The 25,630-nt window shown below is 35.5% G+C and overlaps 1 protein-coding gene across 1 annotated transcript in view; it reads right to left on the bottom strand.

Moving 5' to 3' along the window:
* The window catches only part of DACH1 (dachshund family transcription factor 1), a 420,028-nt gene that overhangs the window by 296,575 nt on the left and 97,823 nt on the right, over positions 1–25,630 (bottom strand). The gene's annotated exons all lie outside the window — the stretch shown is intronic.

Here is a 25,630-nt window from a genome sequence, read left to right as displayed (position 1 = left end):
CATTACTTTTGGCAAATCAACATCTCTGAATCTCCTTTTTTTATATATAAAGTGGCAATAATACTAACTGCATTACAGAGTGAGGTGACTATCAAATTAAATCTCATTTAAACAATTAGGTTGTGAACGATGTGGCACTGAATATTATGAAAGCTTGTTTTCATTAGCTTTATTTTTTTGAAAAATAAGTCTCTGTCCAGTATTTCTTCCCACAAATCTTAGTTATTAAAGAATTCATCTGTCCCACTTCAGTTTATCTCTTCTTTTCTCTTCAAGTTCTACTAGAGGTTCATTAGCATGAGAACATATGTAATAGCTTCACAAAGGCCTATGAAAAATGAATGTTTGTAGTAGTAGCATCTCCAAAAGATAATTATCATACAAACTTCAGTATGCATGTCAGAAGATTTGACCTCACAGTATCAAAGGGAAGAAAAGCAATAATTTCTTGCTACTTGGTGAATATGCAAATTGGATTATACTATCATAATATATAAATCCTAATGGATGTCTAAATCGCAATGGCATGGCACAGAAGGCTAGATGAAACATAGCTTCACAGATTTCAAGTTTTCACCAACAAATCTGTTTCATCCAAATGTGTCATCCAGATTAAGAAATAATTCAGTGTGAATCTTCCTGGAGAACCAAGCACCAAGCAAGTGAAAGATCATAAAACAACCTTGTATAATTGTGCAACTCTGTGCCCAAAAGACAATGTTACAAAGGGAGTGGTGCTTTAAAATTCACCAACCTGGGTGCAGCCACATTGAAAACTGACATTAAGTAAACAAAACAAGGTGCCCACTCCCTAGAAAACTGGAGAGCTCTCCAGTGCAGGGAAGATGGGGAGGTTGCCATGTTCCTCCACCGCATCTCAAAATATGAGTCATCCATACTTATTAACAACTAAGACGATATCTTAGAAAAATATTGTTCCATCTAATAAGTGGTATCAGAGACAAGGAAGATTCTTCCAAAATGTGCATTGATAAGGAGGAAACTCATACATAGGGATGGAAGAGAATGTAGATATTAAATCCTTCTCTTTATAGATGAGAAAGGGGAAGCTTAGAGTGGAGGAGTACAAAACTCAACATTTGGGTGCCATCTGGTCACTGATGAAGTGAGCTCACTTCACTGCTATCATTTTTTAGAAACACAGCACTAAAAAGGCATGATGATTACAGTATGATGAAATCCATTGCAAATATGCCCAAGCCGACGCAGTACCACCTTATGCTGAGGACCTATTTGGAACCCTCTTATACCTCTGCAGCACCAGCAACCCGTCCCTTGCGTGCCAATCTTTAGCACCTCAGATAAAAGAAATGGTAAAAGAAACCCATGGTATCTTCAGATTAGCTCTGTTATCTGATCAAGCCTTTAAGTGGTCAGTGCCAAACTTGACTGATTGCTCATAGACGTTTATGAAAGTTTCTAGGTTCCTTCACAGGATTAGTAAGTCTTCTCTAATGGCCTCACTCACTATAAACTAAAGCTATGTCAACTTATAGTCAATTTACTTATTTAAATGTATTTTAAGATACACCATAAATACAGCGTAGTAAATATTCCCCCCAAAAAGATTCAGCTTAGTGGAGTACACACTTCTTTAAGAACATATATGCATTGATGAAGTTACATACGCAACTGTAAACAACGAGTTGGGCAATTATCTATTTATATATTTGTATATATGAATAGCTATGATACATAATATCTATTTTATACAAAATGAACAATATGAGCTTTTATAAGAAAACATTACTTACAGTGCAAAATAAAGCAATGAAGGTTAAAACTAAATTATGTAATTTAGTCAGCACACTCTGTAGAATTAATAAATAAGAATTATTAAAATCAAGCTTCCCTGACCAAAAAATGCTTATGCCCAAGCTGGCCTGCATGTAAGGATGCCCTCGAGCATTCTAGGACTTTCTTCAGCAAATGTTTGGTTTAGATAAATTCAGGAGCTATATTTACCTAGAGAATGTCTCTCCTGGGTCCATGGGAAGAAGCAGGGAAATCTGAGTTTTGCCTTCCAAACCTCATTTCCCTAGGGATTCTAATTGAATTAGGTCCTAATGGGCCCTTGTACAACACTGTAGCAACCTTCTCAGAGCCAAGGGGCCATAAGTATTTCTGGTAAGAATTTCAAGACCACCCTGGCCAGCTCTCACCTTCCTGAGGCGTCAGAAAGGGCTCAGCCAGTATATGTATGATCTTGCCAGGTAAACGAACCAGCTGTTCTGGGGAGAAGTGAAAACTAATAGAAAGATCTTTTGGAGACAGTCTGGTGACTTTCAACTGTAAAAAAAAAATTTAAGTAAATGTAGGATACCTTTGCTACCCAAAGTAAACTTCAAATTTATTATTAGCTGGCCAACTTTACATGGGCACTGGTACAGATTAGCCTGAGTAAACCATATTCCATTAATGGGATCTCCAAAAAAAAAAGGCCATAAAACAACGTTGAGGTGGAAAACAAAGTACACACTGAAGCAGGGGAAGAGTGTCACTGCTTAGCAAAGAGTGGGAAGAGACATAACTTAAGGCAAAGAAAGTAGCATGGGGGACAACTTTGAGACAACCCACTGAAGTTCATTAGGCCCAAAACTAGCAGCTAAAGGATTTTAGAGATGAAATGGCACTTGAAGATCACTTTATAGGTAAAGAAGGACAAGCCAAGCCTCTTAGCTTTTAAACAGGAAAATCTATTTAGGAAAAATCAGTAGGACTGATTTTGGCTGCTTACCATTAAGATGATATTCCTGGGGCTTGCTTTCCCTGCCATACCCATCCGTCTTTTACCATTGGCATCAACCTGGGAGCTCCACTGAATGAATCAAAACCAACAGATTTTCTCCATCTACCACTACTGCATCTCCCACCACCAAATCCTTGATGTCTCTACCCTGTGTGAACTGACTGGAAATATGCATCCTGGCTTTTCAAAGAGCAGTGCTTTTTTATTAGCTCAGATAATAATGCAAGCACTTCAAAAACACACGACATTTTCTTGACTAATGTATAATTCTTCATAGCATCATTAAACTTTACTAATTCGTCTCTATTTTACCTGAAATGTGAAAATTCCACTGGCAAACTAGAATATCTATTTAAAATATTTTCTATTTTTTTTTCTGCTCACCAATCCAAAATCCAAACACCTACATGCTGTGGAAAATATCGAGATTTTGTGGGCACCTGGGTAGCTCAGTCATTAAGCATCTGCCTTAGGCTCAGGTCATGATCCCAGGGTCCTGGGATCGAGCCCCGCATTGGGCTCCCTGCTCGGCGGGAAGCCTGCTTCTCCCTCTCCCGCTCCCCCTGCTTGTGTTCCCTTTCTCACTGTCTCTCTCCCTCTGTCAAAAAATAAAAATAAAAATAAAAAAATCTTTAAAAAAAGGAAAATATCGAGATTTTAATTTGCCTAAAAATGTGCAATGACTAATTTCTATTTATAGTTTCAGAACACTTTTTAGATTTTATTTGGGAATTTGTTAAGAAAAGGTTGAACACATCAGATAAAGGATATGTGAATACACCAAATGAATGATAGGACATTCTGCAAATGCCAGCCCTTACCACGGGACCTAGCACAGAGTAAGCTCTCAATCAATATAAACTACTGTTATTATTAACATTTTGAAAAATTTCCTCATGTGTCATTCTTTCACAGGAGAGCATTCCAAGAATGTCTTTTAAAAATGCTCAATTAAGGAATCCCTCCGATTTAAAACATGAGGCAATGATGAAATGTAAATATTGTTGAAAGGAACAACATGTGGGAAACTGTTAGTCATCTATATCACTCTCTGAACCCAACTAGGGGCCGAGGTTTCATAAACATTATCTCTAAGCCTCACAACTCAACATCATAGTCATTATAAGTCCCCCTTATAAAAACAAGCACCATGAGGATGAGCAGTGAGAGGTAAGTAAGTGGAGAGCTGAGGATTTAGAGGCTATATGGCTTTCCAAGCACCTTCTTTCCCCAGGGACCACACGCAGAGGGTCCAGCATTTGGCTTAATGGTCTCCTGCTGCCATCTTGAAATGATTAATAATCTTTGAACATAGGTCCCCATGTTTTGATTTTGCACTGGGACCTGCAAATTATGTCACTGGTTCTCTCCTTCCACTACACCACATTGTTTTCCTAAATAGAAATACAATCAAGACCATTTTCTGAGCAGAGGGAGGTAATTCACAGAATGCGAGGGGTAGAAGAATGAGGAAAGAAAAGTGGTGGAAACAGCCAACTTGAAGACAAAAATAAACACCTGTCCCTATCTCAAAGTTTTATGCTTTCAAACAGCTATCTATGGAAATACCTTTTATGTGTGAGGAACTCTGCCGGGCACGAATACCATGTAGAATTCGTGAATTATGTCCTATTTGCTCTCACTCCTGCTTTCCCTTATGCTCTTCCTCTGCCTGCAACACTCTGCTCCTTCTGCTCCTTCCGCTCCTTCCTACTGCCCACTCATTCTTGGAGTCTACATTCAGTCTTCTGTTCCAGGAAGCTTTCCCTGATTGACCAGGGCTTCCTGGGGTACCCTGTCTCTGCATGCCAATAGCAATCATTTAAACCATCATGTAATAATTATTTCTTTTTGATTGTCCTTCTAATCCTTGGGCTGAGGGACTCTACCTTACATCACTGCAATGCCACACCTGTGTTTGTTTAATTAATAAATGCATGCATAAATGAATGCGTGAAAGAGGGACTGACGATTGAAATAAAAATATGGAAACTTGGCATTTCAAGGAAATGGACCACTTAAGAGCACTCGAAGGTGGTATTTTATTTAACATGTATCTTAACTGGAATTCATTATAAAAATAATTGTTTAATTTTGCTATAAAATGAAAAAATGCTAAAGTAGGAAATAAAAGCACTGTTTTAATTTAATCACTTTCACTATTCTTTGCATGGCTTTTTCATATTTTTAGTAATGAGCAAAATGTAAATTGACCTTAAAACCAAGAATAAAAGAAATATCCCGAATAAATGTTGTTTGATATTTCTACACTATTTACTTTTAAGAATTCAATCATTACAATAAGAAAACAGCAATATGTGGTTTACATAATTAGCTCTTGTGATAATTAGGGGAAGGGGTGGGAGTCGTCAACGAAACACACACATTGCTGTCCAAGTTAAACCAGAAATTCCTAATGACTAACATTAATTGAAAAAAGACAGCTCAAAAAAAAAAAAAAATCTATGTGAAACATTAAACAAAGTTATCTGATGTTTATGTTTTTCTCCTTTAATAATTAATGGAATGTAAATAGTCAGGGGAGGCTACAGTTTTGCATTGTAACTAACCACCATTATAAATGGCAGTCAGATGTTTACATAATACCCCGAACGCTTCTGTATGGAAGGAGGTTACAAATCTGCCCCTTTGCCCTGTTCAAAGTCAAAAATAATGGTGCCTGATCCCCAGAGCATTCACTGCAAGAACTGTTTGCATATTCAGTTATTGTTTCTGCTGCGTCAGTCATCTGTTGAAGTTCACTCTGATGTGGCCCTGATCAATGCTGCCGGCTGTGCTTAAGACCTGTTTACTATAATAACATCACACTGCATTCTTATTTGGCAACAACAGCTATGACAGCCCCTAAATGCATTGAGAAGCCAAGATTTTTATCATGTACGCAGCTCAAATTGAAACTGTTTACAGGGGACGGTGATGTTCTATTTCTGTCCATTCTAGTGAATACCAATAGTGTAATAATGGCTTTGCCAAAAGCATTACTACCCTGCCCTTTCTAATAAGCAAAGAGCTTGTTGATCTAAATCCTCAAGAGGACATAAAAATTATTTTACGATTGTATATCTTATAATCTTGACCTTGTAATCTTACACATGTTGATTCACTCTAAATAAATAAACCTTACCTCTAGCATGTCCTAATACAAGGTGTAGTATGTGTAAATTATCTAAAAATAATTTGTTCTCCAAAATATGTAGCAGCCAAAGGAGTGAATGTGCAAGTTAAAAGGCAAACACAAATGCAATCTTATAACAGCAGATTAGGTCAACAAAATATTAAATTGTATGCTTTCTCACCTGTTATAATAGTACATTTCATCTCATATTAAGCAACAAGGCAAACTAAGCCAAATATGTCACTAAGATGAAAAATCAGTGTGTCTACACAAAACTTACAGTCATCGTGATCAACATTTGTTACTGTTTTGCTACTTTATATTTAAAGACTTTATAAGTGAATTTTACATTGATGCAACATCAAATTTAGTGTTGTTTATTGTGATTTTAAAAATCTCATTCTTGTTTACGTGATTCCTCCATCATTTCCTTTATATTAAGTAGGATATAAATAAAAATACTGGCTGGGGAAAGACCAGACAAAGTCACTTTAATCTTCCTAAAGCAATAGCAAATAAGTGGACGTTTTTAAGAATAGCATAGAAAACATATGGATAACTCTTCATATAAATTCATGTCATAGCTCATAAAGGTTCTGAAGGCTCCTTCTGAGCTATTATAGTGCATGCTGTGAATGCGTATCAACGCTAGTGCCCACTCATATGTTAAATACATAATACATTTGCATATTTAGTTCTATTCAAATGCCAATTCTAAAATACACTTTTTCTGAAGTCTTGGTTTCTAGTAGCCGTAATTTTTACGTTAGCGTCTATCAAAATAGTCACCTACTTGGACACTATCCAACTTTTTAAATTATATTTAAACTCCTACAAACTAGGAAACTATCTTTTTCTTTTCTTGCTCAGTCACTTAGCTACAGCTGAGTGAGAATTTTAGGAACTTATCTTTCTGAAGAGGATCAACACTTTATACATTTTATATTAACACTCTTTAGTAGATAATAATTATTTCCCCAAACAAAATCTTTCATTCCTGCTTTTGTAGAAAACATGACATTCTTTTACAACCATCAGGTTGCCGGCAAGAATCCAAAACAAAAATAATTCATTCAAACTGCTTAATCTAGTCATTGAAGATTGACAGTATCTTTTTATATTTTTGAAAGCTCTTTTAACATTAACTGATATTTTAGTGTGGGAAGAAACTAAAAGCTTTCTACATATAAAAGTTCATCTTTTACCTCCTCCCCACCATCAGATAAAAGCATAAGGGGCTTGAAACCATACTCAGATATACTGGTCCCACAGGAATGAGCCCAGCACATCAATGCAGGGACAGGCAGCAAGTGTGAGCAATGACTAGAAACGAGTCATGTTATACCAGCAAGACAAGCTAGAGAACAGTTACACGGGACCTATTAATACCACTATGCATGGGATAATAGGAAGGCCTTCTTGTTACTAAAGATGAAGCCAGCCTGGCTAGAAAAATAAGCAAACCACTGCAAATATTGTAGTGACTGTCCTGTGAATGGATTGCCACACCAAATGACAGAACTCTCTCAATTCTACTTTCCAATAACTCCAAGGCACTCGGGATGTGACAGCATGATGAATACCACAACAGACAGCTCCAATATGGTACCATTTTACCAGATCAATATCTCGCTGCAATATAAGAAAAAAGGAGCTGATATTAGTCCACACAGTGTATTACAGATGAGGTACATTTCTTCTTACTGCACTCATGCTGAACCAAAGCAATAATTCATAGATCCCTTAAAAGGTTCCTGCACCACCACATGCAAAAAAAAGGCTAATCTTTATTTTAACATCTCCTGGAAGATGTAATAGCTTAAAGCAATAAGTATGCAAGTTTTTTAAAATGTCTCTCTTTATCATTTTATCTAGATGTAGGAGTAACAAAGTATATCCAAAATCTGAAACAACACAAGCATTCATAGATTGCTGACATTGTTCTATCATCAGTATAAAGAAAATTGTACTCGATATTTTACTACTGGGCTACCTTAATCCCTCTGCAAGTAGAAGCTTTAGAACTTTCCATATTTGGAGTGTGTGAAATATAACCAATTCTCAATTATCTGTGATGGTTTATTCTTTTTTGGATTATTCCATATTTCCTTTTTAAAACCAAAGTCATTGTGATCAGCTACTCACACTTAGCAAGATCCACAGAACAGCAAGCTGCCAAAAGCTCTTACCCACTCTCAAGAAATATTGGTTGCTATGTGTATACAGATCATACAAAAGTAATGCAAGTAATTCTAATGCCACAGTCAAACTATAAATGACTAAATGTTTTATCATTTTAAAATATCCTAATTTGTTCAAGCCACAGGTACAAGGAGAAGTCAGAATAACATAGCATGCTAAATCGGAAGCCACCTAATTCTGACTTAATTTGACTCATGATTATCTTCTTTAATCCACTCTATTCATTATCTACTGGAGTGGTTTTTTTTTCCCTCATTTTCTCTCTTTTTTTTTCATATCCTGTTTCAGTAAAATAAATATTTACTTCCTGAAACAAAGTTCTATTAAATTAAAGCTGTTCTACTAATGCTTTACAGGGAAATTTCACAGCCAGCTCACCTGAGTTGTGCTTCCTTTCCAATCATGCCCATTTCCGTTCTGGCACCACCCATTGATCCTAATATAGAGATCCTCAATCAACATCTCTGAAAATCTGAGCCTGGCTTCCCAGCTCCTGCCCAACTGCAAGTAATGGTTGACCCCCACTTCTCTCCTTCACTGCCACTCACGGACGGATCTGCACTGTGCTAGGTGAAGGCTTGGTGACATGTAGGAGTTAATACTTCACAAAGGGATGACTACTCCCAATATTTTCTACTGTTGCCAACCTGAACCATGAAGTAGGTCAGCACTAAGAGCTTTGTTTTACAGATAAGGAAAATGAGGTTTTGGAGGTTAAATGTCTTAGCCTGTTGACCCAACAGCTGTCAGAATTTAGTAACCATTCTCTGGGCCAGTGCTTTCCAGCCCAGATTTTGTAATACCCTGGGGTGTCTCACATTTCCTAAAGCATTTCATGAAATTCTCAAGTAATATTCAATTAAAGACAAATATAGGCCAAATTAAATATTTTAGACATAACCAGGAGAAATGGCACAAATATATAGTGCGTCACAACTGGGCAAAGCATGGAAATGTCCACTCTCTGTAGTCCACTGCATCGCCGGCAAGTTTTATGAACAAGACAAAAACAGAGAGGTGTAATAATAAGATGAGCATGTAACCAATCATTAAATATCATTTTGTCCTTTGCACACATCACATTTAATATAATTCTATTTTTCTCCAGTAGAAGGGCAAAAAGACAAGGAAATAATAATCATAAAATACTGTATCGCCCAATCTTCTCTTTGAAAATTAGCAAGAAAAAAATGATTAACTTTGTCTATGTGTTTTGTTTTATCATCTTCAGGGTTATTATACACACTGAGATGTTGCCTAGCAATGCTTGCCTTGGCTAATATTGAGAAAGGGTGTTCAACAGAGTTACCACTAATATCTCCCCAGTTCATGTAGCTTGTTTCTTTAAAGCAGACATCAATCAACTATGGCATAACAAGAAAGATCTGTTTATTTTATGGACATTTATTAATATACCACACATGGGCTGAGGAAATAGGTATTTTAAACACTAAGGCTGTTACGTAGTTAGATGCTTAAACATGGATCCGCATCATAACAGCGATGCTAATCAAAGGGTATCAGAATAGCTATCTCACAGGAAATGTATTCCTCAAGTTTAAATTACTACATCAGTGGGTAGACCAAATGGGTGTTAATTTTATTACTCTGACCAAAGCTAGCAAAGAATCTTAACTATCTTCTTTTTGCAGTGGAGGAAACGGAGGCCTAGAAGTGTGAGTCATTTGCCCAAAGTCCCAACGTTTTTGGCAGAGTTGGGAAGATCTCCAAGTTAGGTCCAATTTTGTCCCATTTTACAAATGGTACACCAGAAGTTCAGAGACATTCCAGGGCTACTAAGCAGTAGAAGTTAGGCTAGAATGCATGTATTCTAAATTTCAATTAGGTAAATGAAGAGGAAATATTGTAGCCATCCATTTCTACCCAGTATCTTTTAAAATATGAGATACTGCATTCTACAAATTAATGTCTAAGAATAGAGACAAACTTGTATATTCAGTCTTCATATTCAACTTAGTCTGCCCCTTGACGACTACTTCCTTTCACATGAATTTCAAAAGTATTTATTTTAATCATAGCATTAGAAACAAATACATACAAACCCTTACTTTTTAAATTATTATACCATGATAAAAGAACACAAGATAATATTCACTACAGATCACTAATTCATTCGTTGAGTATGAGGTAAAAAATAACAAAAAATGCTAAATGTTTAAGTGTTAAATTGTTTCAATTCAAAAAACCTAAAATGCCAAAACCAAGATACTTAACAGTATACTTGGACTTCACTTACTAGGGATTCCATTTATATTTCTTAATACTTCAAGGTTCGGAGAGTTGAACATCCACCTTTATCATTTGTTATCATGTTTGAACTTTCTCAGAATATTGACAGGAGTTAGATTATGGTTTAGGGTTGGTTTTCCAAGCAACAGAAAAAATATTTTACTTTGAAAGATACATGAAAAGTTGAATGGCCACTATGTCCTACACACCATATTAGGAATCAAAGAAATAAAGATCAAGATAGAGGAAAGGTCCCTCTAAGTGGATGAACTCATCACCTAATGAGGAAGACTGACAGGAAAGGAGATAATTATAGCACAAAGCCATAAGCTTTGGGGTAGAAATATAAATGAAGAACTTCAGAAGCACAGTATATTTAACAGAAAAATCTGAAATCCATGATTACTTTCCTAAAAGAAATAAATAATCGTAACGTTGAGAGCATATTTAGAAAGTTTGCTTTAAACTAAGAAGGACCGAATATCTGATTATCATAGAAATGTCACAAGTGGGTTTATGCTTGCGCGTCTGCTTTCGACCTGTGAGAATGACATAGTGAATTTGAAGAATCAGGAGAAATAATGGCTCACATACCACATTTGTAACAACAAACTCATATACTGCCACTGTCTGATCACTTGTTATGTAAAATTCGGTGCAATAAACATGAGAAATAGGTATTAAAAGTTCCAGTAACAATGTATCACACCTCTGAAGATTTTTGAAAGGGCTCGTTATTGACATAAGGCAAAAGTAGTTTGTTTAGCTCGAATAATTAATATTATGCCTCAGTAACTCATAATAAACATGCATTCAATTAAATGTTAAAATATCACTTAAATCAATACATAATAATTCAAGACTCAGGATCAAAAGAAAAATTAAGAGAAACTATTTTAATGCTGTAAATGCCATAACCATGAGAGAAAAAAACAACAAAATGATATTATTTGATTTTTATAAGCATTTTCTCAGGGGCTTTAGTAAATAACATGGACCAGTGGCCAAGTCCTGCCTCTGTAGAGTCCTTACTATCTGGCCTGAGCAAATCACCTCACCTCTCCGGGGATCACTTTTCCTAATCAATGAAATGGGTGTGATGATACCAATCGCACAGGTGTATTGTTGAGAAGCCAAAACGATTCTTTAAAGTTCTTTGAAAGTAGTAAGTCAGTAGTAGTTGATCATCAAAAGAAAATTTTTCTATCATCATGCTTTTCAGGTTTGAATCAATAAAACAGATTTAAAAAGCTGCGACCTCAAGTTCCAAATGAAGGATTTAATTTACAAAATACATAGCAACTAAGTATAAACAAATTTATGTTTCTGTAATCAATAAAATCATGTTTCTATTTCAGAATTGTGTTTATAATTCTGTTTCTATAACTAAGAGACCTACAGTTATAGAAGCATAACTATAAACATAAACATATGATTAAAAGGAAATCTATAACTATTGTATGCAAAATTAAGAACCAATATGACGATATGAAATATTTTTTAAGTTGACCACTAAAGACACAATCACCTGAGAGCAATACAGAAACCCAGGCCTTTGCAGTCACTGTCCCTTCCTGTAAATGTAAATTTGTTAAACATGGTTTAGAGTAGTTGGTAACAACTGTTCAGAGAAGTTGCCAGTTTTTCTTTAGAGACTGATAAATACTCAATGTGTGTGAGATGTGATATGTATATTTAAAATAGATTAACAGAAGCAGAGATACATTTTCATGTAAAGGACTAGCAAATACAGTATTTTAAGCTATTAGAGACCGGGGGTCGGGAGGCAATTTCTGCCTAGAGAAACATAAGTAGTGAGAACTGAGAAACCGAACACAGACATTGTTTCTAATATTTTTTAAAAATGTCATGTACATATAAAGACCTTCAATGCAATCTAGAAAGTATAAGTTCAAGTGATAACAGATCTCGAAGAAATACAGTGCAACACAGAGAAGACTATTTACATCCTGAAAGTCTTTTTACAGAAAAACACCCCCAAATGTGTCTCAATAATTATTTAAGTAATAGCCTGAAATACTCTGAAATGCACTATTTAATCAAATTACAGTATCCTCTCTTCCTGAACACAATACTTCTCAACAGGAATATGTATCTGAATTCTTCATGGGCCTGCTGAAGTTAACAACAAATAAATGAAAACAAGTAAGTATCAATATCTGCTATATTAAAAGATGCCTGAGTGGCATATAATTTCTACGAGTAATTCTGTGCCCATGTTGAAGTTTAAATTAGTACACCGTTAATGCCTGCTTTGAAGAACGTTACTACGTACCTTCCATCCTGCAAACCAATAAACTCCCCCTCCCTCCCACTATGTTGTTGCTAGCCTTTGTCTTTTTTTTCCTGTGGTCCTGTTTAAATTCTCACCTTGCTCTGCCCTTGTCATCAAGTCGTTCAAGCACAAAGCAGGGAGCATGGGGAGTGTTTACTCATTTCCCAAGTCCATTATCTTACACATTAATCACTGGTCTGGAACTTTTGGACAATGCTGAATCTGTTACCTTTTTTTTTTTTTTCCCCTTTCTGGCTGCTTTACTCATGAATCTGACAGTTCACCAGTTTCGGGCTGAGCTTACACTCGATGACCTTTTCATCTGATTAACTATTTTTGTCCCTTAAAAAGGTAACGATTTGTCACTTACAGTCCAGAGAAACCGAAATGAACTTAAACGTGGAAGATGAAGCCCTTATTTTTCAAATACTACTTTTTTTCATGGAAAGACAGACCAAAGGAGCTAAATATCTTAAATATTAGTTTGTGAAAATATTTGTCTTTGTTTGTTGCAATTGAGTTGGTTCCCCCCCTCCTTCCTTCACTATTATTAAGTGTCATTTTCAAAACAAAACATTAATGAGAAATTCTGGTTAACTTTGGAAAGCAAATATTTTTAAATTTTAAAACAAACTTTTTACTCTCTAAAATCTCCCCAGTTCTTGCATAATATAAAGCGTTGTTCTGGGAATCCAAAGTTAAGCTTCAATAATGATTACTAAACCAAGAGAAATAGATGTAAAAAAGCAGGACAGCTGGAGGCTCTTGAACTATAGTTGTCAAAAGATTTGTTTGTGAAACATGCATTTTATTGCCTTGTATGCATGTTATAATGAGGCATGGACAACTGCAACATTACACTTAATGATTGCATTTCTTGTTTCAGCCAGTTTCCTTGTCCTCTTGCAATTAACGTTTTCCCAGATCACCCAAGGCTACTTTGTCAGGAAAAAAAATCTGAAATTCACATAAATGAGCAATGTCAATAGTTTAGAAAGAGTTTACTTAGAGAACAAAGGGCCCTTATGAGGCACTAGTGAGAAGAAATGGGGAAAAAATGAGTCCTCACAATGTAAGCCTTTTCTTAAAGAGACTTGTTATCAAGCAGTTCGGGATAGTCCCTCAAATCTGCATTAAAATGCATTTCATTCCATTGACTCATTTGCATTAATTTCTCCCATTATATCTGAAAATGGCTGAATGTCTACCCAACACAATGCCACAGCCTATCACAGGCTACCACGGCGGCCCCAGGTGCCAATTTACTCCTCTTAGTTCTTTTCATTCTGTTTGCTGATTCTGACAACTGGAGTTCTCCTCTCAGTCCAAGGGACTTTTCAATTGGATTTGCTCGTGGTGACAAAATTGTTGCTTTGCTGAGAGGAGGGGGTTCTTTGATTGAGCGTCTATCATGCTGCCATGGGAAAGCGAGAGGCGAATGATTCTCAGTGGCTTCTGATTTCCAGTATTTGTTCAGCATTAGGCCCACTTATCTCCAGAAGAAAAAGCAACATGTAGAAAGAAAGTGACAGGCAGAAACACACTCACTTGCTCGTTCATTCTCACCGCGCTCTGTATTCAAACAAGGGGGACCTATTACACTGAAAGCTCCAGATCAGCCTCACTCAATTATCACAGTTAATCCTTATAGCTCTATAAAGTAAATATTTCATTACAATTTCAAATAAACAGTCACCCAATCTAATGAAGCAAGAACTCAAAGTGGCAATGTCATAGAACTCGTTACCGTGATCAAAGGAAAGGACATAGCCTTGTCTACTAATAATGAAAAAATGGATACTGGCATATTTATGAACTCTAGGGTGTGTGGTTGTGAGGTTTTTTTTTTTTTCCTTAGTGCCATTGACCAATTTATCTTTCCAAATACAATTCAATTATCAGAATTCTATTTGTCGTTTTTCTTTCCCTTTATTTCTGTCTTTTTCACCCTAGTCTCTTCATGGTTCTCATAATCTTCCTCACACAGTCCATCATCGGTACACAATACGCTTGGCACATTCAACCAGAACTTTTTTTCTTTTTTTCATGAACATCAGAGAATCCTGATATGGCATTTCAAATTCAGGAAACTTACAGAATATAAAGTGATCATTTTCATAATCCATTGTCTCTACATCAATGTTACCTTAACCCTTTATCTTGTATGTCCTTTTATCCTTTCTTCTGCTCTTACACTCAGGGGCAAGAACATCTAAAAATAACTCTCATTTCACCAAATTTTAATAATCTGAAAAAAGCTTGAATTGAATAAAGATAAGTAGATTAAGTCCTTAATCAAATGTTGCATTACCTCTATGCTACTCTCTCATTTTAATCCTAATCTTTAGTCCCTTGGAGAATGGTTTTCCTTAAATTATTATTTTATCCTTCTTATTAAATACTCTGATAACAGTCATTATATTTTCACACTTTTATAATTCACTCTATTCGACAGAAGAAGGTACAACATGTGTAATAGGACAATTTTGCCTGAACTTGTTAGAGTTTACTCAAAGGGGTCCCATGTTATATAATATGGCACAAACCTTCTCTAGTTAGATGATGACGACAACGCCCTCTCTTTTTCTCTCAATTTAACTATGCTATGTTGAACTATCCTATAATTATTGTCTCATAGAAGTTAGATGAATTGTCTTGGCTTAGTGGTGAATAATTGCATTTTTTTTCTTTCCTCTGAGATTCTTAAATACTTATTCTCCTTTAAAAATATCACTTTAGGGGCGCCTGTGTGGCTCAGTCGGTTCAGTGTCTGACTCTTGATTTGGGCTCAGGTCATTATCTCAGGGTCTGGTAGATTGAACCCCAGCATGGGGCTCTTGCACTCAGCAGGGAGTCTGCTTGAGATTCCTCTCCCTCTGCTCTTCCACCCCCCCCACACTCTCTCTCTTTCTCTATCTTTCTCTAAATTAAATAAATAAATCTTTTTTTAAAAAATCACCTTAAATCACTGCTTCCCAAACATTAATGGGCATACAAATCACTGGGGGAGGGAGGCTTATTAAAATACAGGTTCTGATTCAGTAGATCTGGAGTAGGGCCTGGGATTCTGCATTTTTAGTAAAGTCACAGGTAATGCCAATGTGGCTGGTCCCAGGACCATACACTGAGAAGCCAGGAACTAAATTGCTGTATGGTATTTATATATATTTTTTGGTATTTATAATTTTCATAATAAAATCAAAAGTAGAGGAATACTATCAAGAGAAAGGTACACATCAAGTTTTCAATACTATTTCGCTAACTTCATTAATAAAAAGATCTAAAACATGAATGATTTGATCGATGTTACATATATTAATAAAGTTTCTAAAATACGGATTTAAGTAAGAATGTTACTACTATTAATAATATATTGACAATTAAGTGGCCTGTATGTACACTTAATTATGAATTCATTTTATCCACATGACAACTTTAAAGGCTTCTACATTATGTGAATTATATTAATGACACAGACCGGAAAACTGCAACTCTGAGAGAAAATAGCTGGTCCAAGGGGGCTGGCACTGAAGGATTGCCTGCAAATGTACCGTCAGTTCAGTACCCTTCAAATCAACCTCAGTGGGCACCTGGGTGAGTCAGTCCGTTAAGCATCTGCCTTCGGCTCAGGTCATGATCTCAGGGTCCTGGGACCAAACCCCGCACTGGGCTCCCTGCTCCGCGGGGAGCCTACTTCTCCCTCTCCCTCTGCCTGCTGCTCCCCCTGCTTATGCTCTCTCTCTCTGTCAAATAAATAAATAAAATCTTTAAAAAAAAGAAAAATCAACCTCACTCTCCATGTCACTGGATCACAGTCTATGGTAACACCTTCACCCAACACATTTTATTGAGGGCCGATAGTGTCCTAAGCACTCTTCTGGGCCCTGTGCACTCATGTGAAAGGACAAGTAAAGTTCCCGCCATCCTGCATTTACACTACAAGTAAACAACTGAACAAATGAGTGAGCGGAACAAAGTGAGCAAGAAAATTTCAGATTTGGGTAAGTGCTATGGAGAAAATGATGTCATAGAAATGAGTGACAGAAAGGTACTTAGGAGTGTACATTTTAGAAATAGGTATATTTTCAAATTTTACATTTAAAATTTGGTATTATTATTATTATTATTGGACCACACTGACAGCATAATTTTCCTTAATAATTTCAGTTCATATAAAACTGAAAGAAGCATAGATGGCCTATCACTGGTATAAAGAACTGTGTTCACCATACAGATATTTTAAGTTTAAAGACTCATCTTTTTGCATCATCTCTTATATATGTTGCTTTGACTGATATCTTATTCTCTGAGCCCAGTGTCACAATCTTCATCGTAAACATGAACACTTACATGTCATCTTATTTAATAGTCTTGTTTGAAACATCTTACATATACTAAGTCATTCAATAGTATAACTGCTTTGTTAAGTATAATATTATTGGACCCATTTTCCAGATTATAAAACTGAGGCAAAGAACATTTAACTAATAAATCCAGATTTATGTGGCTGGTAAGCATCAAAGTTAAGTTTGAAATCTGGAAAGTTGCATTCCAATGTCTATGCTCTTAATAGTTTGCTTCTCATTCTTGTTTATAAAAAAATGACAGTTTAGGTTATTTCCAAGATTCTATTTGCACACAAATGCTAAAACCCAATGATACTGATTTAAAATATAAAATCTGAGAGGTCAGGCTCTGTTTCAGCCTGTTCGGTTGTTTTTGTTTTTTTGTTTTGTTGGTTGGAATATTTGAGTGCTTAAAATTATGTAGACCTCTGATTAAAGTTCTCCCAATCTTAATTGGAGATTCTGCATTCCTTCCTTTATGTACCTTTGCACAGAACACTACATATAGAAATAGTAAACCTAATAATTGATCATTAAAATAAAAGTGTCAGGTGTATCATTTATAAAGAAATGTGTTCCGTGGGAAATACTAGTCAGAATGTTAGCACATGATTCTTTAGTGTAATTGTTGGATTTTTTTTTTAAAGATTTTATTTATTTACTTGTCAGAGAAAGAGAGAGAGCACGCACAAGCAGGGGGAGTGCCAGGCAGAGGGAGAAGCAGGCTCCCCGCTGAGCAAGGAACTTGATGCTCCCAGGACCCTGGGATCATGACCTAAGCTGAAGGCAGACTCTTAACCACTGAGCCATCCAGGTGTCCCCAGTCGTTGGATTTTAAAAACAAATTAATCTTTTAATAACATTCAGGACCAAACATTCCCTTCTTTGCCTTATTACAATGAATTTTATTCACTTATCCATCCATTTAGCAAACATTTATTGAACATCTACTTTGTATACAACAGCATTAGGCACCAGGATATAAAGATGAATGGCTGTGGAGCAAATACCAGTATTCAGGAGACTAAAATGTGGATAATTTAAGTATGAATATCATTATCACTATGAATGATACTAATAATTAGTTGCCTTTATGTGCACTTAATTTTTCACTCATTTTATTCTCATCACGATATTCAAAGTCTCCAGCATTAGATTATGTTATATTAATTATACAGACCCCCAATTATCACACACACACACTCTCTACTCAAACAATTATAATACAATTAACTGTATAAAACTGAAAATTTATGTTATAACCTAAATAAAGAAAAAGCCCAATGAAAGCACAAAAAAGATAATACGAACAGCCCACAAAATTTCCAAACAAAATAAGAAGTAAAGGCAATGATTAACTTTCAAAATGTTGTTTGCCTTGAGATGTAACTCACCAGGATACAGTTTGATATTTCACTCCACACATTTAATAACTGCCTGATCTAGTTGTGCTTGTAGTAGGTGCTTAACATATGCTCAATACATGAAAGTTCTCATTTTACTTCTTTACTTTGAAGATATGCCAAGCTAGTAAATATCTGACTATTCTATCTCCAGTAGGAGAACTCTCTGCAGACTGATTTCTTAGGCATCTTGACAACTGTTTACATCTTGAAATATATTGGTCTTTTGATTTTAGCAATAACACTATAATTGATTGTCTTTTACATCTTTAACTATACTTTCTTTTTTTCACTGAATCCTCTCCTGTTCTTCCTCAAAGGTAAATACTTCTCTGAGTTTCATTCTTGGCTCTTCCCCCTCTCTCTAAATCATCTTATCCAAAAGTTTCCGTTCATTCCAATTTTCAGTTTCCAAATAAGGTACAAAGTGGTCTCCCCACTGATATTAATACTGTTAACTAACTCTGGACACCACCACTTGGCTATTCCACAGTTAGCACAAATACAACGTTTCAATGAATTTGTCATCTTTTCCCAATTCTGCTCCCCCTTTTGTATTCCCTTCCTGATGCACCATCCATCAAGTCATACAGACCAGACATTTAGAAGACATTGACTTCTGACTTCACCTGCTCTTTCCATCTCCTCTCATCAACAAACATCTGATATGTGATCATATTAGTTCTACCCCTTAAGCACTGTTACATGCATTTCTTCCTCTCCATTCCCGTGGTCACTGTCCCAGTAAAGGCCTATTCATTTTCTACCCAGACTGTTATAATAGTCTCCTACTTAGCTTTCTTGTCTCTGTGAAAATTGATAAAGGGAAACATCACTAGGATGGAATCAGGGGACTTGGCAGGGAGAGCTCCCATGCCCTACCACTCATTTTCCAGGGCAGACCCAACAGGAAGAGACCTACATTGCACCTCGCGTTGGAACACTGCTTTACTATCCCAGTACAGGGTGGGAAGGCTGCCTCCTGCTCTGGCAACACCCCAGCCAATGAGAAACAGTCACAGCTCAGCCAATGAAAAGCCGCCATGCTTCACACTCCAGTTTACTCCAGTGGACTTTTCGTTCATAACAGCTCCTCTCAACTTCCTGTTTTCCTAGGTAAGAGAGCAGTTCCTCTCCGTTGCAGGTGGACTTGTCTCTGGCTTTGCTGTAGCTTGCTTGTTCTGAAGTCTAATCCTCTACTATTCTCAAATACACCCTTCTTTTGCTGGTAAAATAACTGGCAGTTTTATTTTTAAAGTTAACACCTCCATTTGTCCTCACTTCCCAATTTGCCCCTACTTGGCTGCTAGAGTTTTGCTTATGCCGTGCAAATTTGGTTATGTAATCTGCTATCTTAAAAGCCTCCCTCATAAGTAATATTTCCTCATTACATTCAGAATATAATCTAAACTCCATAGACTGCATGAGAGCCTTCATGTTTGGCCCCCTGCCCATCACTGTAACCCATCTGTAAACAATAATAATAATAATAATAGTTGTCACTGTACCCGCCTAGCACTGTTAAAATGCTTTCATATGCTATCTTATCTACTTTATCAATCCTAGAAAGTGGGTTTTAAGACCCCCGATTTTACAAGTAATGTTCCCAGAGATAAATAACTCATTTTAAAAGCACAGGATTAGAGAATAAAAAGAGCCAGAGTCTAAAACAGGTTCTAACTAACTGTAAAGTTCTTACTCACGACCAATATTCTACTATCTGCCCCAAATTCCCTCCCCTCTCTACCCCTTTCCCTTTCTGCTCTCAATTCTAATCTAGCAGTTTTCAACCCTGGAAGCACATTTGAATCTATAATTACCTAGGAAGCTTTCAAAAACCCCAATGGCCTGGCTTCACTCACCCCTTGAGATTCCTATTCAGTTAGTGTGAAGTAGGGTCTGGGCATCAGCATTTTTAAGAACAGCCCAGATTTTTCTAGGGTGTAGCCAGGTTTGAGACATGCAGCCTAATAAAACTAAATTATATATAGTTACACCAGAATCATGTAACCTCTCTCTGTCTGATCCCAGGGACTGTAATTATTTCTCCCCATGTAATTGTCTATCCTGGATGCTTGGGGTTCCTGCAGAGAGAAGTCATGGATTGCTTAAATTTATAACTGGTGTAATTGGCGGGCAGTGGGCCCTCAACAGTAACTTGTAAAATAAATACATAAGACTTGTTGGTTGCTCTTACAAATACTTTGTAAGAATTAATATAAGTACTGAAATGTAATATTTTGAAGTTCCTTAAATTTCTCAGAGCCTAGGAAAGAATAAAATCCCCGAAGAAAACAACTTTAATACATGAAATTATTTACACATAAAGTGTCAGTATCTTCCTGCAAAAAGGAAAAAAAAAAGAAAGAAAGAAAACCTCTCACTTAGCTAAGGGCCAAAAAAAGTTTTTTTTCCAAAGTTCTGTGGTGATTAGCATCATGCAGAATGTACGTGAAAACTTACAGGTTAGATTGAGAGAGTAAGATAATAAAGTCACAGAGAGATCTTATTTTCTAGTTAACACTCTCCTCCCTTCAGATAAAACAGATCATAAACACTGCACCTTTATGCAACTGCCATTTTTCCCCAAATGACACTACGTTTTTCTGATGATTAATTACTTAACCATTGGGAGATTAAAATGTCAGACTACTTGGCAACTGAAATATCATACTATTTAACATTGTTTATCAATAAACTAACTTAATTTTATTATCAATACAATGATTTAAGTTTCTATTATTATCTAGGTAATTCATATAATTTTTAAGAAAAAAGAAATTTAGAAATTTTAGCTTATTTCCATAAGGTTTTATTAAAATTTTAATAAGATCTAAAAATCCTGTGTTTCTGCTATTATGTAAAAAAAAAAAATCTAAGTTGTAGTATTTTGAGGGGTGATTTGGTGGGGGGATAAAATACATAAGAATATAAAGAGAATCTGAATGCCCACATAATAAAAATTAATCATGGTGAATTGCTTTGGGGAGAATCATACACTTGACCCACATTGAAGCCTGAAATATTAATCCATTTCTATGACAGAGATCAAGCTTCATAGTCGCTTTTTATCCTCCTCATAATAGAAGCAACAGTTGTAAACCATAATGTTATAGTTCAAACAATGCCCCCCCAAGACTTCAAATTTATTATAGCATTCATCTCCAAGACAAAAGACCTGGTGTAGGAAAAAAGCTCTTTTTAGCAAAAAGCATGGTTGTTATTTATGGCTCAGATGCAAAGAATGAGTTTGGGGAATTTATCAGAGATGAAGGTATGAAATGTTTTAGCTTGTTCTTCTCTCTCTAATCCATAAACCATTTTCTCAGCCACCCAAGTGAATTCTAATGGAACAGGAATGATGAAATAATATTTTCCTAGGCCTTTAACACTTTTTCTTCTGTGTAAGTTTCAGCGAGATGAGAAGAATATGATTTCTTAAAATGAAGGATAGTTTAAGCAGCAGATAAGCTATATTTTCCAATAATATGTAATTTAGTCTCTGGAGCAAAATTCAGCATTTCTAATGATGGTTTAGTGTTCATGTGTTTAATTCTGAAAATCCCTACATTATTAGTAGTAGTATTATGGGCTATCATGAAAGTAGAATTTCAAAATAAGTATATTTTCACTAAAATTAGTTCAATAAGTCACATTATTGCCTCTAAAACCATAAGGACTCAACAGTGATACTCAGCCTGTTTTATTTTAGTATTCTTTATCACGAGCTATAACCACATCAGCACTCTCCTTAAAATAAGACATACCATAATCAAAACAAAGATGACTTATGGATTACCTATTGTCCATCCTCTCTTTTTGAAATGAGTGTTAGGCCACAAGAGGGATGTCTATTTCTCTAATGACAAGGGCCAGGGAGAAGCCCTATGCAGGTAGGAAGGTGTGGGATACACCAGTATGTAAGGAAAATTAGTTCTTCATACTTACGTATTGCTTTTCTTAAGACAAAAACATATTCAATAAGTGTGATTGGGAAAAAAATGTAAACTGTATAGTATTTGCCCTCAAGAAAGTAAAATGTTTATAGTTTATGCACTTGTAAAAGTGTTACAAGAATAGTTCTATGGTCCTGAGCACAATGAATGAGCGATAAAGATGCCATTTGTTTTTTTCTTTCCTAATTCAAAAAAGACAGGTAATTTTAGAACAAAATAAGGCAGCTGGAATAAAATATGGAATAATCCTTAAGCTGAAAACCTTTCCTGGCATTGTTTGATAGATGTTATACTACTTCTATTGTTTGCCAAATTCCATCTAAATTGCTCGAACAGCTCAAGGAAAATGTGGACTCTATCTGGACAGTTTTTAACATCATAATCAGTGGAATTAAGAACAACCCACTGCTGAGTTATTTGCCATCATGCATTTCGATTAAACATTTGCTGAGTGTTGGTGCTTTTTCCCCCTAGTTTTGATACTATAATTCCTTGGCCACAATTTTCATCTGTATTAGACTACTTTAGCTTGACATAGAAATAAAAGTTAATTAGTTTCTATGGCGACCTATGCATTAAACATTGCAGTTCTTTCAGATTTGTAAATACATTCCAACTTAGTATTCAGAATGCAATGTGTATAAGCATTCAGTACAAATAGTGTGAGTTTGTTTGCAGTTAAGATAGAACAGGGACTCGAGCCAGATGACATAATTCATTTGAGGATACAGTGTCAGTGAAAGGTGTCCGAAATTTGATATCTATGCGCCATATACTTATATTTAAGGCCACACACGTCTTTCTAAATTTTTTTCTAACTCTTTTTAAAGATTTAATACAAATACTCTACACAAAATATCTTAATTTGTCATAGGCTCATTTTAGGTGCAAAGTGCTAAAAATGGGCCATTTCATTTAGCCAATAGAGTGTGGTACTTTTTGTCTCTAAAATCGTAGTTCTCAAACCTTTGTGTGCAGTAGAAACACCTGTAGAACTTCTTTAAAAATATGAATTTCTCAGTTCCACCTCCAGGATGTGAAATTCAGTATGTGTAAGATCAGACCAATGCATCTACACTGTTATCATGCACCCTAGTTGATTATAATGTTTGCTTTGGTAGGGTCACTTTTCTAAAAAACAGAATGTAAATCAGATACTCTTTTACCAAATGTAGTAAAAAAAAAAACAAAAAAACAAAAAACTTTTAGGTTATCAAGTTATCAGCATACCATGATTTTAATACTCTTGTGAAAAATTATTCCGATATTGAAAGCATAAAAATCACGCTTCTCACACCATTACTCTAATTTTAATTTCTTTGGAGCAATAAATAATAATCTTCATAAAGAAATCTTCCAGAAAGACCAAATATATCAGTTATTGATTGAAATTAATAACATGTGACATGATCCTATGCATAAAGACCTTTCACAAAAAGCAGATGATTTACATGAAAAAAGAGGCTAAATTTTACTATCCACTATTTTCTACAGACAATATTCTTTCTCTATCATGGGAAAGGCAAGCTGTAATACATTATGCTTTGGGATTCTAATCAGAAACCTATAAACAATGTATAACTTACAAATGCCCTTCAGTGCATTAGAATACTTTTAGTACAGCTTTAAAATTTTAAATCAATTCTGCCATTCACTCCATATTATTTATCTTCAATTTCTCCATATTTTAAATGTCACTGTGTCATATTAAGTAATAAAAAGTTTAAAAGATTATAACCTGAACTTGGCAGATATTCACTTTCATTATTAGGCCTGAAATCCTTGCCTTCTTACATTTTCACTACCAAAAGAGTCTTACTTCTGGCTTCTGCTGTTTTCATTCTTAAATGCAATGAAATCTTTGCATTCATAGAACAACCCAAAGTATCATAATGTTGTTTTAAGCCAATTCTAAGTTAATAGTAAGTTAATTTAAAACATTTGGCTCTTAATAAGACTCTTTTCTCACCTATTTTTAAAACTATATTCTGCTAGTCTAAATTATCTTTTAACTCTATCAGTTATACCACTTATATGTTCCATAATCCAGTAACATTTCATTTGCTCCAATCTGAAGCTCAGGGAAGAAAGAAAGCACTCAAAGATTGGTTTTTCTATGTGCCATAGGCACAAATTATAACTATGCTATATAATAGGCTTTATTGTAAGAAAATGATCCATACCAAATATGTTTAGGTGGTAAATATAATTTCTTTTCCCAAAATGTCCCCTAAAGTCAGTGTTGTTTTCATTAACTTTGTCCCTGTTGTAATGGTGATATGAATCTCTGTTAACTTAAGCTGGTAAAATCCATGTAAATATTAGTAATTCAGGACTGAGAATTTTATGGAAACAAAACTATGGACAGAATATCCAGGTGCCTCTGTCCAATATAATACAGATCTTTCCTTGACTACACGGTTTTTGCTGTAACACTACTCTCATTAGATTGGAATTTGTGCTAACTTCCCTGTACCAGGGCTTACTAATAGGATTGCTAGCAATTATTATACTGAAATGAAATCAGCACAAACTATTAGATCTGTTTAAACAAGTTAAAAATAAACCTTGATTAAATGTTCTTTTATAAGAAGCTGCTCATTAGGGCTACATGGCCTTCAGAAAAATTGGTGTTTCATTAACATCAAAGAATGTATTGCATTTAAACTCCCTAGCCTAAAAAGTTACGTATAAAATAAAGTTTTAAGAATATTTTAGATAATGAAATTTTAGAAAAGATCTTACTTATGGTTCTTGGTTTAGTCAGTAGAAAGAAAAATATTCTTAAGATAGAGAAATATTAATAATGAGATTACAAAGAACACCACCACCACCAAAAGCAAAAATAAGAAAAACAAAATAGTCAAAACTTGCCAGAATGATCAAATGATAAATTTCTTCTAAACTGAGATGCAATCCTGCCATGAAATATCTGAATTAGAAAGTCATTTGGGTATTTTAATGCAAATAAGAATCCACTTTTGCAAAAATCAGTAATTTTTTTTTTTTTTGAGAGAGAGGATGGGGGAGGGGCAGAGGGAGAGAGAGAGAGAAAGAGAGAGAGAGAGAATCCTAAGCAGGCTGCATGCTCAACACTCAGCGCAGAGCCTGACCCGGGGCTCCATATCACGACCCCGATATCAAGACCTGAACCAAAATCAAGAGTCTGAGGCTCAACTGACTGAGCCACCCAAGCACCCCAGTAACTTTTGAACCATAGTAGTACTTACATAACCCTAGAAAGTAGAAGTATACCATTCTAGAAAGCAGA

Source organism: Halichoerus grypus, chromosome 4 (assembly GCF_964656455.1).
Source record: "Halichoerus grypus chromosome 4, mHalGry1.hap1.1, whole genome shotgun sequence".
Taxonomy (NCBI): Eukaryota; Metazoa; Chordata; class Mammalia; order Carnivora; family Phocidae; genus Halichoerus; species Halichoerus grypus.
Note: the sequence above shows the minus strand (reverse complement) of the source record. Positions and strands in the feature narration are given on the sequence as shown.